This window comes from Sus scrofa, chromosome 2, assembly GCF_054392235.1.
Source record: "Sus scrofa isolate SSC_HxYL_T2T_F1_AM1 chromosome 2, Sscrofa_HxYL_maternal_Yorkshire_Landrace_v2.0, whole genome shotgun sequence".
Taxonomy (NCBI): Eukaryota; Metazoa; Chordata; class Mammalia; order Artiodactyla; family Suidae; genus Sus; species Sus scrofa.
In genome coordinates this window covers 106,969,686-106,984,377 of record NC_139384.1, presented here as the reverse complement: position 1 = coordinate 106,984,377, position 14,692 = coordinate 106,969,686, and the positions used below count along the sequence as shown (strand labels likewise).

At 35.5% G+C, this 14,692-nt stretch overlaps 1 protein-coding gene across 2 annotated transcripts in view; it reads right to left on the bottom strand.

Moving 5' to 3' along the window:
• The window catches only part of LOC110259421 (uncharacterized), a 574,595-nt gene that overhangs the window by 517,176 nt on the left and 42,727 nt on the right, over positions 1-14,692 (bottom strand). The gene's annotated exons all lie outside the window — the stretch shown is intronic.

The following is a 14,692-nucleotide window of genomic DNA, read 5'->3' as shown; positions in this document are numbered from 1 at the left end:
CTCAGGACAAGTAATAAACTTGCAAAAATAGTTCATATTGGAAAGGCTCTAATACCTCACATTTCTTCTACTTCGTCTCCAAGAAATACAAGACTATTCTAAGCAACCATATGGGATAATATGCCATATATATATGTATTAAGCAGCTCTTTCTTTTGAGCATTAGTAGGAGCTAAATTTTTCTAAAAATACACTACTTAGACATTCCAAATCTAAGTAAAGGGCAAAATATCATTTAAGAACAGAATTACTTCCCATATATATGCATTTTTCTATAAACAATGGAAATGTATGAATGTTTTAGCAGTCTCCAGAACATTAAACATCACTGTTTACCTCTGCTGCTTTCCCTTTTGGAAATAAATAAAATATCACTGAAATCAAAAAGCAAAATCTGCTCTATTTTGGTGGTTCCTGCTATAGCATTAAATTTCTCAACACAGAGTTTTTAGCATGTAAACTGTGCTCTCTTTTGTCGGAAAATAACTATATGCTTTAGATAATAAAAGAGTGTCCATTTAAAGTATATCGTCAAAGTAGACAAAATAAAACACATTTTAAAATTTATTGGTATAAAGTATTCCATACTGAAAGCAACAAATGAACAGAAGTCTGTTTCTCCAACAGTGTGAACACACAACTGCCATTAACACTGAAGCAGGCAGTATATCCAGCCTTAAGAATTCAATGGGTCTGCCCTCTCAATAAACACTTTCCTTTTAATGTCATTCATAACCAGAAATTACCAACATACCTTGGTACAAGGACTCACTTGTTTGCAATCTGGTGTGATATGAAATCATTCCAAGACAGCCTATCTCTTAATATTCGGTACACATTTTTAACAAGGTGTTTGTAGTTATATGAAAAGAACATAGCAAGATACTGAATTCTTAGGAATGAAGACTCTGAAGTCCTACAAGACAATACTTTTTTAAATTATATGGACCAGAATAAATAAATTTGATCAAAATATGAAATAAGAGCATTTCACTTAAGAAACTTGTGATTTATCTTACCCATTTGTTGTAATACTTTTTCATAGACATAGGAAAAGAAAGTATATTTCTACTCAGAAATTGAATTTTTAAAAGAGCTATGTGAATGAACACTTTTCTACTTCACACTGTAGACTGCATATTCTAATTACTTAATGTATAAATAATTTAAGTCTGAATTGGACTTGAACTTTTCATTTCCTAGAACTTTGAGATACATGGCCAAGGGAAGTTTGACCCTTGAGTTAATCCATTTTTCTAAAAATCCATGTATGAGAACCTGGTTCAGGTCTAGAAACGGTCAACTGCATGAGTTTAAGTCCTACCTCTGATTTAGAGGTTTTCAATCAGAGAATTCCCTAATAGGTGTGGATTCCTTAAGGTTTCTGAGTTAGAGATAATTTTCAGCCAGGCATTCAAGGCAGAATACTAAGTATATTTTTGGAAAAGTATAAATTATGACAGTGAATAGTCAGAAATATTTGCATTTATTTCTTGCTACTACTACTATAAGACATTAGGATTCAGTCATTACTTATAGCTCTCTTGTCAGGCTTTCATTCTCTAAGACTGGGGTAGTCATTGTACTGCTCAGAAATACTCATTTGGTCAGATAAAAAAAAAACTCCCCCAATTTTTTTAAAAGATATGACTGCACTTTAGGGTTTGCCTGAGGTACAGAAAAAAAAAAAAAAAATGGACTTAAGAGTTACCCAGACAAAAATGACAAACAGAAGAGACATGCTAACTGCCTTCCTCTAATTTCTTTTCTCTTTTTGATAAGAGAAATCAGAAAAGAGAGCTTAGAAAAAAAAAAAACATTTAGTTGAGTTGAGACTGGCAACTGGTTTGCTTGATGTTCTTGGTAACATCTTGACTCCAGGGAAGTGTTATATCTGGTTGAGAGGTAGACATTTGTGGCTTGGATGATTCACCAAAATATGTCTGCTGTGAAAGGAGAAATGCAACCTTTGTATTAGGACTTTTCAATGTCTTCTTTACAGGCAGAGTATTTCCAGGCTTTAGCTGATTTTTTTGTGTTGGTCAGATTTCTCATTTTTCCACTCTCAAAAAATCATTATAAGCAGACCACAGTCATTGAAGTCAAAGAGAGAGGAGGATCCTATCTATAAAATCTGGCAGCAAAATACAGCAGATAAAAGTACAGACTGTGAGTCATCATAGAATCTCATTTCTACCAGTAGCCCTGGAAAAATTACATAATCTTCAGCTTCTTTATCTATAAATTGGGCAAATACAAGTCTTGGTATGATTAAATAAGTACATATAAAACCTTCAAAATGGATCCTGGCATAGAGTAGTCATTATGTTAATAATTAACAATCACCATTATCATTTTCTTAGAAGCTAAATCAAGGAATATTTATGAGTAACAGATTTTTATGTAATCTAGTTCACCAACAGCAATACAACATTTTCAAAATTACCTATTTTAAGTAATTTTTCTATTTCAGATACCTTCGTGCATCCAAATGATGAGCAAATTTCTAAAAGGAAAGGAAATGTTAATACCTTAAGCAGTATATTAAACAATAATGAGAGTTTTTCTGAAGCTTTGGATTATAGCTGTGCTGGTCGTTTTACTTATTTTGGTATCATTTTTAACCTAGTGATTATTCTTTTTGTGAAGGAAGTTTTATTAGCTTTTAAAAGTCAGAGATATGGGGAAAGAGAAAAAAGGAGTTTCTGTTTGTCATTAAGAATGATTAAATGATTATGTCTGGCAGAAATATCTTTTTTCTTATTGTGAATACACAGTGTCAGTAAAACTCACACTTGCTTTAGGACAGCTTAGAGTAGAGAGTTCCTTGAAATCTAGCTTTGACACTTGTTGAAATTGTCATTATTTAAGCAGCCTTTAGGAGTTTGTTTCAAGATGTCACTCTAGGAAGACACTTACTCTAAAACAAATGATGAAGACCAGCTGGGGGAAAGAGTAGCACCCACATACTGGGAAGCTGAGTAAGAACTGTCCACAATCATGCTTCAAAATTCTCTAAAGGTCTTCAGGAATAGATAATTAAAATATTGTTTTGTGTGGGGTCATTTTTAATTTTCTTGTGCTGTTTTTTATAAGATATGCAAATTAATTACAGTTGTTCCCAGCTCTGACTCAAACAATTTTCAAAACTGAAACAGAACACAGTGTGGGAAAGGGAAGAGTGAAAAGAATTCTTTGCTTGAAAATATTTTCCAGACTGTTCAGCTTCAGAAGGGAAATGATTCTACTGACAGGAGGTATGCAATATACATTTACATCTTCAGAAGATTTTTCTTTTTTTTCCCTTTACCAATGAAAAAAGCAACAGAAAGTTTTGTTCATCTTCCATTATGGTATAGATAATTTACAGTTTTATTGCTATCAGAAAGTATAGAGAAAGAGCTGGCAAGTTTTAGTCTAGATTTTCTAAGCATTTTTTTAAAAATTAGTGTTATTTTTTTATCTTACGCTACTTAACTAAAAGCCACCAGTGATTTTAAAAAATCACTAAAGTCCTTTAAAATTTTAAATTTGCAAATATATCTGTGCTGTATATATTACACAAACCCATGATATTGCTTAAACAAAGCCCTAAATGAACAAAGTCCCTCAAAATCTACGCATGAAAAATCATCTGGCCAAGAACACTGACAAAATTAAACTTACTGCCCTAAGGTTCCTCCATCCTGGTTTTTATAGTACATGGACTTTTAACATAAACTTTAATACTCAAGTCCCATATGATCAAGTGTTAAGAATTCCTCAGTGGGGAGTTCCCGTCGTGGCGCAGTGGTTAACGAATCCGACTAGGAACCATGAGGTTGCAGGTTCGATCCCTGCCCTTGCTCAGTGGGTTAATGATCCGGCGTTGCCGTGAGCTGTGGTGTAGGTTGCAGACGTGGCTCGGATCCTGCGTTGCTGTGGCTCTGGCATAGGCTGGCAGCTATAGCTCTGATTCAACCCCTAGCCTGGGAACCCCACGAAATAGCAAAAAGACAAAAAAAAAAAAAAAAAAAAAAAAGAATTCCTCAATGGAATCTTAGCTCAAAAGAAATATCAAGATACGTTCTTATAAACACAATATCAAGAAATCTCCCCTACAAACAAAAGTCCAGGACCAGATGGCTTCACAGGTGAATTCTACCAAATACAGAAAGAATTTATACCAACACTTCTTAAACTCTTCCACAAGATTAAAGAGGAGGGAACACTCCCAAAGATACTCTATGAAGCCTCCATCACCCTAATACCAAAACCAGAGATACTACCAAAAAAGAAAACTATAGGTTAATATCTTTGACAAATATAGATACAAACATTCTCAACAAAATTTTAGCAAACTGAATCCAATAACACATAAAAAAGATCATACAAGGAAGTTCTCATTGTGGCTCAGTGGGTTATGAACCCAACTAGTATCACTGAGGATACAGGTTTGATCTCTGTCCTGGCTCAGTGGGTTAAGGATCTGGTGCTGCCATGGTGTGGGTACCAGACATGGCTTGGATCCCACATTTCTGTGGCTGGCAGCTGTAGCTCCAATTTGACCCCTAGCCTGAGTAATTTCATATGCTGTGGGTGCAGCCCTAAAAAGACAAAAAAAAAAAAAAAAAAAGCACCAAATAAATAAATAGCCTAGGAATAAACCTGACCAAGAAGGTGAAAGATTCATACACTGAGAACTATAAAACGTTAATAAAAGAAATGAAAAAAGATTCAAAGAAATGGAAAGATAGCCCATGCTCTTGGATTAGAATTACTTTCATTAAAATGGTCATACTACCCAAAGCAATCTACAGATTGAATACAATCCCTATCAAATTACCCATGACATTTTTCACAGAACTAGAGCAAATAATCCAAAAATCTATATGGAACCATGAAAGACCCAGAAAAGCAATCCTGAGGTAAAAAAGTAAGGCAGGAGGCATAACTCTTCCTGACTTAAAACAATACTACAATGCTACAGTAATCAAAAAGGATGGGAGTGTGATACAGATACAAAGACAGACATATGGATCAGTGGAAGAGAACAGAGAGCCCAGAAATAAGCCCCGACACCTAGGTCAATTAATCTTCAACAAAGGAGGCAAGAATATAAAATGGGAAAAAGTCTCTTCAGTAAGCAGTGGCTTGGGAAACTGGTCGGCTCATGTAATCAATGAAATTAGAACACACTCTCATACCATGCACAAAAGTAAACTCGAAATAGCTTAAAGACTTAAACATAAGACATGACACTATAAACGTCCTGGAAGAGAACATAGGCAAAGAATTCTCTGACATAAATGGTACAAATGTTTTTATTAGGTAAGTCTCCCAAGGCAATAGAAATAAAAATGAAAATAAACCAATGGGACCTAATCAAACTTACAAGCGTTTGCACAGCAAAGGAAACTATAAACAAAATGAAAAGAAAACCTACAGAATGGGAGAAAATTGTTGCAAACAATGCAACCAACAAGAGCTTAATTTCCAAAATATACAAACAATTCCTACAACTCAAAAACAAAAAAAAAACCAACCCAATCAAAAAATGGCCAGAAGGCCTATATAGACATTTCTCTAAAGAAGACATAGGGATGGCCAGCAGGCATATGAAAAAAATGCTCAAAACAGCTAACTATCAGAGAAACACAGATCAAATTTGCAAATGCAAATCAAAAGAAGTACCACCTCGCACTAGTCAGAATGGCCATTATTAAGAAGTCTACAAATAAATACTGGAGAGGGTGTGGAGAAAAGGGAAACCTCCTACAATGTCAGTGGGAATGTAAATTAGTACAACCACTATGGAAAACAGTATGGAGGTTTCTCAGAAAACAAAACATAGAGTTACCAAATGATCCAGTAATCCCTCTCCTGGACATATATCCAGACAAAACTGTAATTCAAAAAGATACATGTCCCTGGAGTTCCCATGGTGGCGCAGCAAAAACAAATCCGACTAGCATCCATGAGGACGAGTGTTTGATCCCTGGCCTCACTCAGTAGATGGGGCATCCAGCATTGCCATGGTATAGGCTGCAGATGCAGCTCAGATCCCACATTGCTGTGGCTGTGGCTGGCAGCTGTAGCTTGGCTTCGACCCCTCACCTGAGATCTTCCATATGCCTCAAGAGTGGCCCTAAAAAGACAACAAACAAACAAACAAACAAAATAAAACAAGATACATGCACCTGTATGTTTATGGCAGCACTACTGACAATAGCTAGGACATGGAAACAACATAAATGTCCATTGACAGATGAACAGATTAAGAATATGTAGTACATATATGCAATGGACTACTAGTCAGCCATAAAAAAGAACAAAATTATGCCTTTCACTAAGTAAAGTAAGTCAGAATGAGAAAGACAAACACCATGTGATTTCACTTATATGTTGAATCTAAAATAAGGCACAAATGAATCTATCTACAAGACAGAAAGGGATTCACGGACATAGAAAACACACCTGTGGTTGCCGAGGGGGAGTAGGGAAGGAGTGGGATGGACTGGGAGTTTGGGGTTAGTAGATGCAAACTATTACATTTAGAATGGATAAGCAATGAGGTCCTATTGCACAGCACAGGAAACTATATCCAATCTCCTGGGGCAGATCATAATGGAAAATAATATTAAAAAGGAATTTAATATTGCATATATATATATATGAATAAGTCACTTTGCTGTACAGTAGAAATTGGCACAAAATTGAAAACTAACTATTCTTTAAATAAGGAGTTTCATTTATTAATTTATTGATTTACTAACAAAATCAGCCATTAGAATCTCTGCTCTACTGGTTAGAATACTTTTTCATTAAAATATATATAACTTTTGTGGAAGATATCCAATGAATTGCTGACAAGGGACTCTATCTAATGGCCTGAAAGAGTTAATAACCTACTCAGCATCTAACTTAAAATTAGGGAGTGAATCTTACTCTGACAACAATCCAGATTTGGAGACTTTGTTTTCCGATGAAATTTAACACAGGGTATCACATCATCATTTCAGAAACATCTGAAGTATTTAAAGATGTTCATAATGAGAGTAGAGAAACCAAGACAAAGTCCTTAACAAGGTACTACTTTCCCCAGGAATCTTCAACCAGATAACTGGTGGCAGGTTGATTACACTGAACAGCTTTCATCACAGAAGGGGTAACATTTTGTTCTTAATGGAATGGATACTCTCTCTGGATACAGATTTACCTTCCTTGTATGCAATGTTTCTGTCAAAACTTTCATCTGTGAACTTAAGAGAATGCCTCATCCACCATCATGGTACTCTACACAGCTCTGCTTCTAACCAAGGAACTTCATGGCAAATACAGTGCAGCAATGAGCTCATGGAATTCACTGGTTTTATCATGTTTCCCACCATTTTGAAGGAGCTGATCGACAGAAGAGAAAAATGGCCTTTTGGAGACTTAGTTTACATCGCCAGCTGGGTGGCAATACCCTGTAAGTCTGGGGCAAGATTCACCAGGAGGTTATAGATGTTCTGATTCAGAATCAAATATATGGTGCTGTTTCTCCCACAGCCAGTATTCATGGATTCAGGAATCAATTACTATACTGGTTCAGGTGAATGATGCCACTTTCCAAGGAAAAACTGAACTGCCACTCCACAATGGAGAGAAGGAAGGGTATGTCCAAACTACAGGAGATCTCTTAGGGTGTCTCTTACAATTATGTCCTGTGATTATTATCAGTGGTAAACTACAGCCCAATTCAGGCAGGATGACTAATGGCCCAGAAGCTTCAGCAATGAAGGTTTGGGTCACTTCACCAGGTAAAGCACCATAATCAGCTGAGGAGTTTGCTAAAGGCAAAGGCAATACCGAATGGGTAGTGAAAAAAGATAATTATAAATACCAGTTACAACTACATAGCCAGTTATAGCCTTCTTTAATTGTTATATGTTTGTGTGTGTATATATATATACAATGTAACATTAGATGTATTGACTCTATATCATGATATTCAAGTTATAGGGCATTGAGAAGAGTAAACATCATTCAAGGACTCTTCGTCCTCTTCTGGGGAAGGGTTAGTGCATTTCAGGTTGTAAGCAAGACAGTTATATCATGTATGGTGGAAGTAGGACTTCGTCACCATCTTTATTTGGAGATTAGTTTAAGGAGTTATGCATGGATGTCAAGTCAATGATGGATGTACTTATGATGGTTAATTTTATGTGTTAACTTGACTGAGCCATGGAATCCCCACATATTTGGTCAAACATTATTCTGGGTATTTCTGTGAGGGTGTTTTGGATGAGATTAACATTTGACTTGGTAGACTTGAGTAAAGCAGACAGTCCTTCATAACATGGGTGGACCTCTTGCAATCAGCTGAAGACCTGAATAGAACAAAAAGACCAGATTCTTGAAAGTAAGGGAGAATTTGCCAGGAGACTGCAAGCAGACTTCACCTACAATATTGGCTCTTTCTAATTCTACATCAAATGACCCTCAGACTCAAACTGGAACCTTAGCAATCCTGGATCTCCAGCCTGCTGGCCCACTATGCAGATTTTGGACTTGGCAGCCTCCATATTCATGTGAGGCAATTTCCTATAATAAATCTCTCTTTATATAGATATACATCCTATTGGCTCTGTTTCTCTGGAGAATTCTGAGGAATAAAAAGTAAAAATAAGTAAATTAACTTTTTTTTCATGGCCAAATAAGCATGTCTTTCTTGGTCTTTCTCCTAACTCTTATGTTATTCAACCTGTCTGTCTCTGTCACTCTGCTATCCAGCTATCCTTATATTTCCTAAATTCATGATATTTACCAAGGGATCCTTTCCTTATAAGACTCTCTTCCTTGATGATTTCATTTCATATCAATGTGAACCAGTACCTCAAGTGTTTCTCAAATATATACTTCCAGCCTGACCTTTCTCTGAAATAACAGATCCCCCTTTCCAAGTTCTTAACAGTGATCATCATCTGGCTATTCACTCTATATTTCAATATGTTCAAAACTGAACTATTTTTCCTCTAAAAACTGCACTATGTCCTATTTTCCATATTCTGCTAATAACTCAAACTTCCACATTGATTATCCCAACTCAAAATCTCAATTCACTCTTCACTTTTTCTCCTTTTCTACACAACTGATCAGTGAATCCTGGCACATTTTCATCTGCAGCATCTCTGGCATCTGTCCCCTCCTCTCCATCATCCCTCTTCCTCTGCCATTCACACTTTGGTTCAAGCCCCAGGTAAGATCCCCTGGCTAAGAACTTTAAGAACTGCTGTGTAGCACTAAGAATTATGTGTAGTCACTTATGATAGAGCATGATAATGGAAGAAAAAATAATGTATACATGTATGTGTACTGGGTCACCATGCTTTACAGTAGGAAAAAAATGTATTGGGGAAATAACAATAAAAAAATTAAATAAAAAAAGAACTTTGTGATTGGTTTATCTTATTCTACTAGGCTCTTTCTTTTCATCTATTTTCCTTATGATTCTAGAAATATTTTCCTGAAGGAGTCATAAAAGCTCTGAAGAGGAAAACAAATGAAAAAACAGTAGCTCATAGAAAACATTTCCCAACCAAATAAATATACCGAATTTCTTTTTGTAGGTGCTGGCCATCATAAAATTAATCCAAATTGTGAAGTACTGTGTTACTTATCCTGATCTCTCTCTCTCTCTCTCTCTCTCTCTCTCTCTCTCTCTCTCTCTCTCAAGGTAAAAGAGAACCCTTTCTGAAGTCATCTATAATCTCCACCTTATATTATGTTTGCTTTTATATATCACACACTCCTACTTTTCTGTCAGTTCCTTGATAACAATTTCTGTCTCAGTCATCTTGATATGCCTCTCCTATAACAACAGTTGTCCTGTATACAACGCACACAATATGTTAAAATAATAAATTTCAGTTAAATTTTTTAAATTTATGGTTCACATAAATGTTTTGATGATCTGGCACCTCAGCAATAAATGCAACTTTACAAAGTATTTCTTCCTCGCCATTTCCAATTGCATATATTCCTTTCATGGCTTTCTAAGAACCTAATCAGATATAGTAATAAATCTGTCATCCAGTATCTGAGAAATCCTAATAAAGGTAGATACACATTTGGATGATGATAATAATAGTTAGAAATACAGAGCATTTATGAGGTGCCCAACTGTCTTCATACACATTAACTCATTTAATTCTTACAACACACCCATGATATCATTATGGTAGAAACTGAGGTAAAAGAGCTTAAGGAATCTTCCCTAATTCACACAGCTAGTAAGAGGCAGAGGCAGAATTCAACTCCATGCAGTCACACCCAGAGTCCATGTGCTTAGTGCTGCTCAGAAAAATACATATTCCCCTCAAGTGGAAGGGATGATCCTCAGCTTGAAGGGCACATTGTCTTCTAGCTCACTCTGGAGGGTTATCCTTAAACCCCTTCTCAAGGGTGAATCAAGTGCACTCTAGAGCAAACAGCACATGAAGGATCAAGGACTCTGGTGGGTATTCTTAGAACAGCATTTGTGCAATGAAGATTCTAGTAATACATCTCCGATGTCATTATATAAGGCTTTTGGTTCTGGGAGATACAGAAAATGACGTGTTTTAAGGGTGTTGCTTTGTAGTAGCCTCAGAACCAAATTTTCTAAAAAGTAAAGTAGAATATATGTGAAGTCTGGAATCACGAATATCCTCACTGCACACACCCTGCTGTGAGTGACTCTTTGAACAGAATTGCTGCTTAGACTTCAAACCATCACTGTGACCTCAAGAGGTTAGCAGAAAAGAGAAATTCTTTGGTTCAGAAACCATAACATGGGTATAATGCCATTTAAAGGCACAAGATTTAGACCTCAATGTAGCTTTTTGGAAAAAGTCAGTCAATCCTCTTCTGAAAAAGAGGAGAAAATTCAATGAAGTATATAACAGTTTCAAATTTCAGATTAATATACAGACCCAACAGTAAAATCCTATTTTGCCTATAAAAACAGATGCTATGCTCTTAAACACTCTTAAATAAATCATGTTCTTCAACTGGTGATGCTCATACCAACCATTTCTGATTTTGTGAAATGACAGATACCTGCTAGTGCTCTGGAGAAGTAAACAGTGAAATATAGGCTACATGAAATGTGTTGGGCCCATAGAGAAAAGACGATAAAGCAACTGTAAAAACTCAGAGAGATTCAAGAGACAAGCTCGGCAGCCCCAGTCCAAACCAGAAGACTTAAGATGCGTATCTACATATATGATGGTGTCAAGGAACAAGTCTTCCTAAGAGATTATCCTTCCACAGAGCCAGAAGTATCTATGTAAGCTTATGATTGAGCTAGGATAAAAACAATATCAGGTTTTCATTAAAAGGAAATTTTGAACTCACATCTCACGGGATCATACTTTTATGATGATGTTCTTGCCTTTCTCCCCCGAATTCAATAATTTTTATCTTTGAGTATCTAACCAAAGAGGGATTTTTTATTCTTTTTCTGAAGCCAAGAGACAGAAATAACAAGAGAAATGGTGATTACTGTCATTAAGATAACAAAATGAAAGAGGGATGGGAGAAAAACAGAATTTTAGTTTGTATCATTTCTTACAAAATGTACCATGTTACATCGTTATCTTCTCCTCTCTGGGAAATTCACTGAAACAAAACTGATAGTTTTCTGTAGTGTTGTCATTCTATTTTCCTTTATATTAGCACAACATTTTGTTGCTAGAGTATTTGGTACATAATGACTGAATCTCCAATATTCATGATACACATTTGCTCAATACAAATGCTATCAGATTTCCTTTAATAGACTGATTAATATAAAAGTATTGGTAGAAAAAAAAATCTAGTCACTTTCAGAAAAAAAACTATTACTCTAAGACTTACATGATGTTCACAGCCTCAAGTGAGTGATTTTATCATTCCAAGCTGTTTAAAATAATCAACCTCATAAAACTTTAATGACCACCACTTTCTCACTCCGTATTTATAGCGAAGCTTCCTCATTCATTTACAAAGAGAGAGACAAAATTCTCGAATACTTGCATTATTCAAGTCTTATATGGCATGAGCTCTCTCTCTCTTCTCAAATGTGTCCAAGTCAGTTTTAACCTCATATTACAAACTACATGACTTCTCTACACAAATTTCAGAGTATTTTCAGAGTATTGAGAACATTTAAATATTGTTGATTTTTCAATATAATTTAAGTAACTTACTATATTGAATCCAGGGCAAAACAGCTTTAGTATTATTCCTTGGGCTAAGAGATTACAATATAATTTATTGGGATGATGCCAAGAGCATGTAACTAATAGATCATCTATAATAAGCAAAGTGGAAAAGCATATTCCCTCTGCACAGGTGGATGGTAGTATTTATGCCAAATAATATAGCATTTCTCTCCCTACTTGGTATTTTAAATATGCATTTTGTTGTCAGGCTCCCTGCCAGTAGGCTGCATGGGTCGAAATGGAGTCTAGCTGATAACTCAAAAGGTGAGTTAATTAGGGGTTGCAGTTTGGAATGTTATCAAGCTGCTGCTTAGACATCTATCTGCTTTCCATACAGGTGTGAAATATTGACAGCAAATTTTAGAAGTGTAATGACATTTTTACCTTTCACTTACTTGATTAAATTTTGATATGACATACTTTAAGGCGAATAGAAATTGTATCGTTGTTCAAGTAGCTATTTACCATGAGAAAGCACTTAACGGTGTTCAAAAGACATGCAGTATTAAATCTACTAACAAAATATTCTGAGACCTCATACATCCTTCCATTATAGCACAAAGGCTGATTTTGAAGTATATCATTCAAAATTAACCATTTATACCCCAATACTTTTCATTCACAGGTTCTAACACTGAAGACAGGACACAATAAAGTTTTGTTAGTTTATATTATATTCATATATGATCACATTTCCTAGATGAATAATAGTTTACAAGTGAGAAAGGATTCCAAATGCAGAGCTATTTTTGCCCTAGGAGAAGCAATGATGATAAAGAGGCCCAAATCTTGATATACATCTGGTACTTTATCTGGGTGGGAATTAGATGAAAAAAATTAGCTGCAACATAAAGGAAGAAAATTCCCTAACATACATTTTACCATCACAATCCTGAGTTTAATTTTTTAAATGAGTGTATTGTGATTAATGAGCTTTAAATACTGAGTATCTAAATATCCTTTTAGAATTGGCCTAGTTTTCCCTTAAAATTCTAGGAGACTATGCATAATCAGGAGATAAAGCAATTAATTGGGAAAATGGTTTCTATATAATTGTTTCCCTTTGCCTCACTTCTCCCAGCCAGAATCGGACATTAGTTTCAATCTCATGTTCCAACTCCATTTTTTCATTTATTGATCTCCCTCAAATTAAAGGTAACTTTGCTAAAACTCCAAGTCTCACATTTGTAGATTTTTATGAAATTCTTTATATGTGACCTTTAAACATGTTCACATATTTTATTCATTCTACTATGAATGATAAAGAATATGATGGTGATGATAAAAACGATAACAACAGAATTAAGGATAGCATTGTTTTAACACACCTTACTTGAATCTTTTTATATATTTGGGGAAAATATGTATCTTAATTTGGTTCCATTAAAAGCAGAGCCTCAGACAAGGAAGAGAGAACACTGAGCTTAATTGGAAGATCAAATCAATAATCAGAAGTGAGGGAGAGGGATATGGAGGGAAGTAAAAAATGCAAATATAAGCTCTTGTTATTGAATTTGCATCTATCATAACTCAGATACGCTGGGACCCTTGAGAAGCATACAGAATTCCAACACTGTCTACCTGAAGAAGAGGAACTGGCAGTTCTTATTTCCTACTGTCTAAAGTTTGTCCCCAAGGGCAATAGATAAGACCCCCTAAAGAACCTTACATTTGTTAGCAGTGCTCACTTCAGGCAACAGCTCAGAGAAACCCCAGAGGATAAAAGCTAATGATGCACATCATGTGCTCAAGATTGGACATCACTATTCTGAGAGAAGTAAGTTGCAGGGAACCACACAATGCAGCTGTAACTGCAATCACGGGTAGGTTTTAAGGATGTGACAAGGGATAATACAAATGTCTACTGCAATAAGGATTAAGTTCTTTTCCAAACGACTTTTCTCCAAGCCTTATTGTTGTTAAAATTTTAAATTTATTTTTTAATCAAAAAGTAATCAGGCAATGATATCCTTGACTATATTTAGGTAGGGTAAGATGGAATTATCTAAGACTTCTTACCTCTCAGCATAGACTGATGGTCTTTATTATTATAAAAATTTGATCTTTGATAAAGTAACCCAATCTCAGCTCAAGTGAAAGTGATAACAGGCAGTAGAATGGTCAATATATATATATAGTATGAAGAAATTAGAAAACAAATCCAAGGTAGTTTGTAAACTGTGACAAATGAGATTATTGTTGGCAATCACTCCCTTCTCTCTCCACACTGATGATAGACTGTTACATCAGTAGCCCCTAATGAATCATACTTCCAGATGTTCAATACTCCTATGCAATGGTTCTATGACTTGCTTCAGCCAATGGGATATGACCAACTATGATTCAAGCAGAAGCCTGATAAACATTTGCACACAGGGAATATTCTTTTAGAATCTGTCTCATGAAAGGCAGTCACCACATACACAACAGACCATAGAAAAACTAAGCCACTAAATGAAAAACCCTGGGAGTTCCCGTCGTGGCGC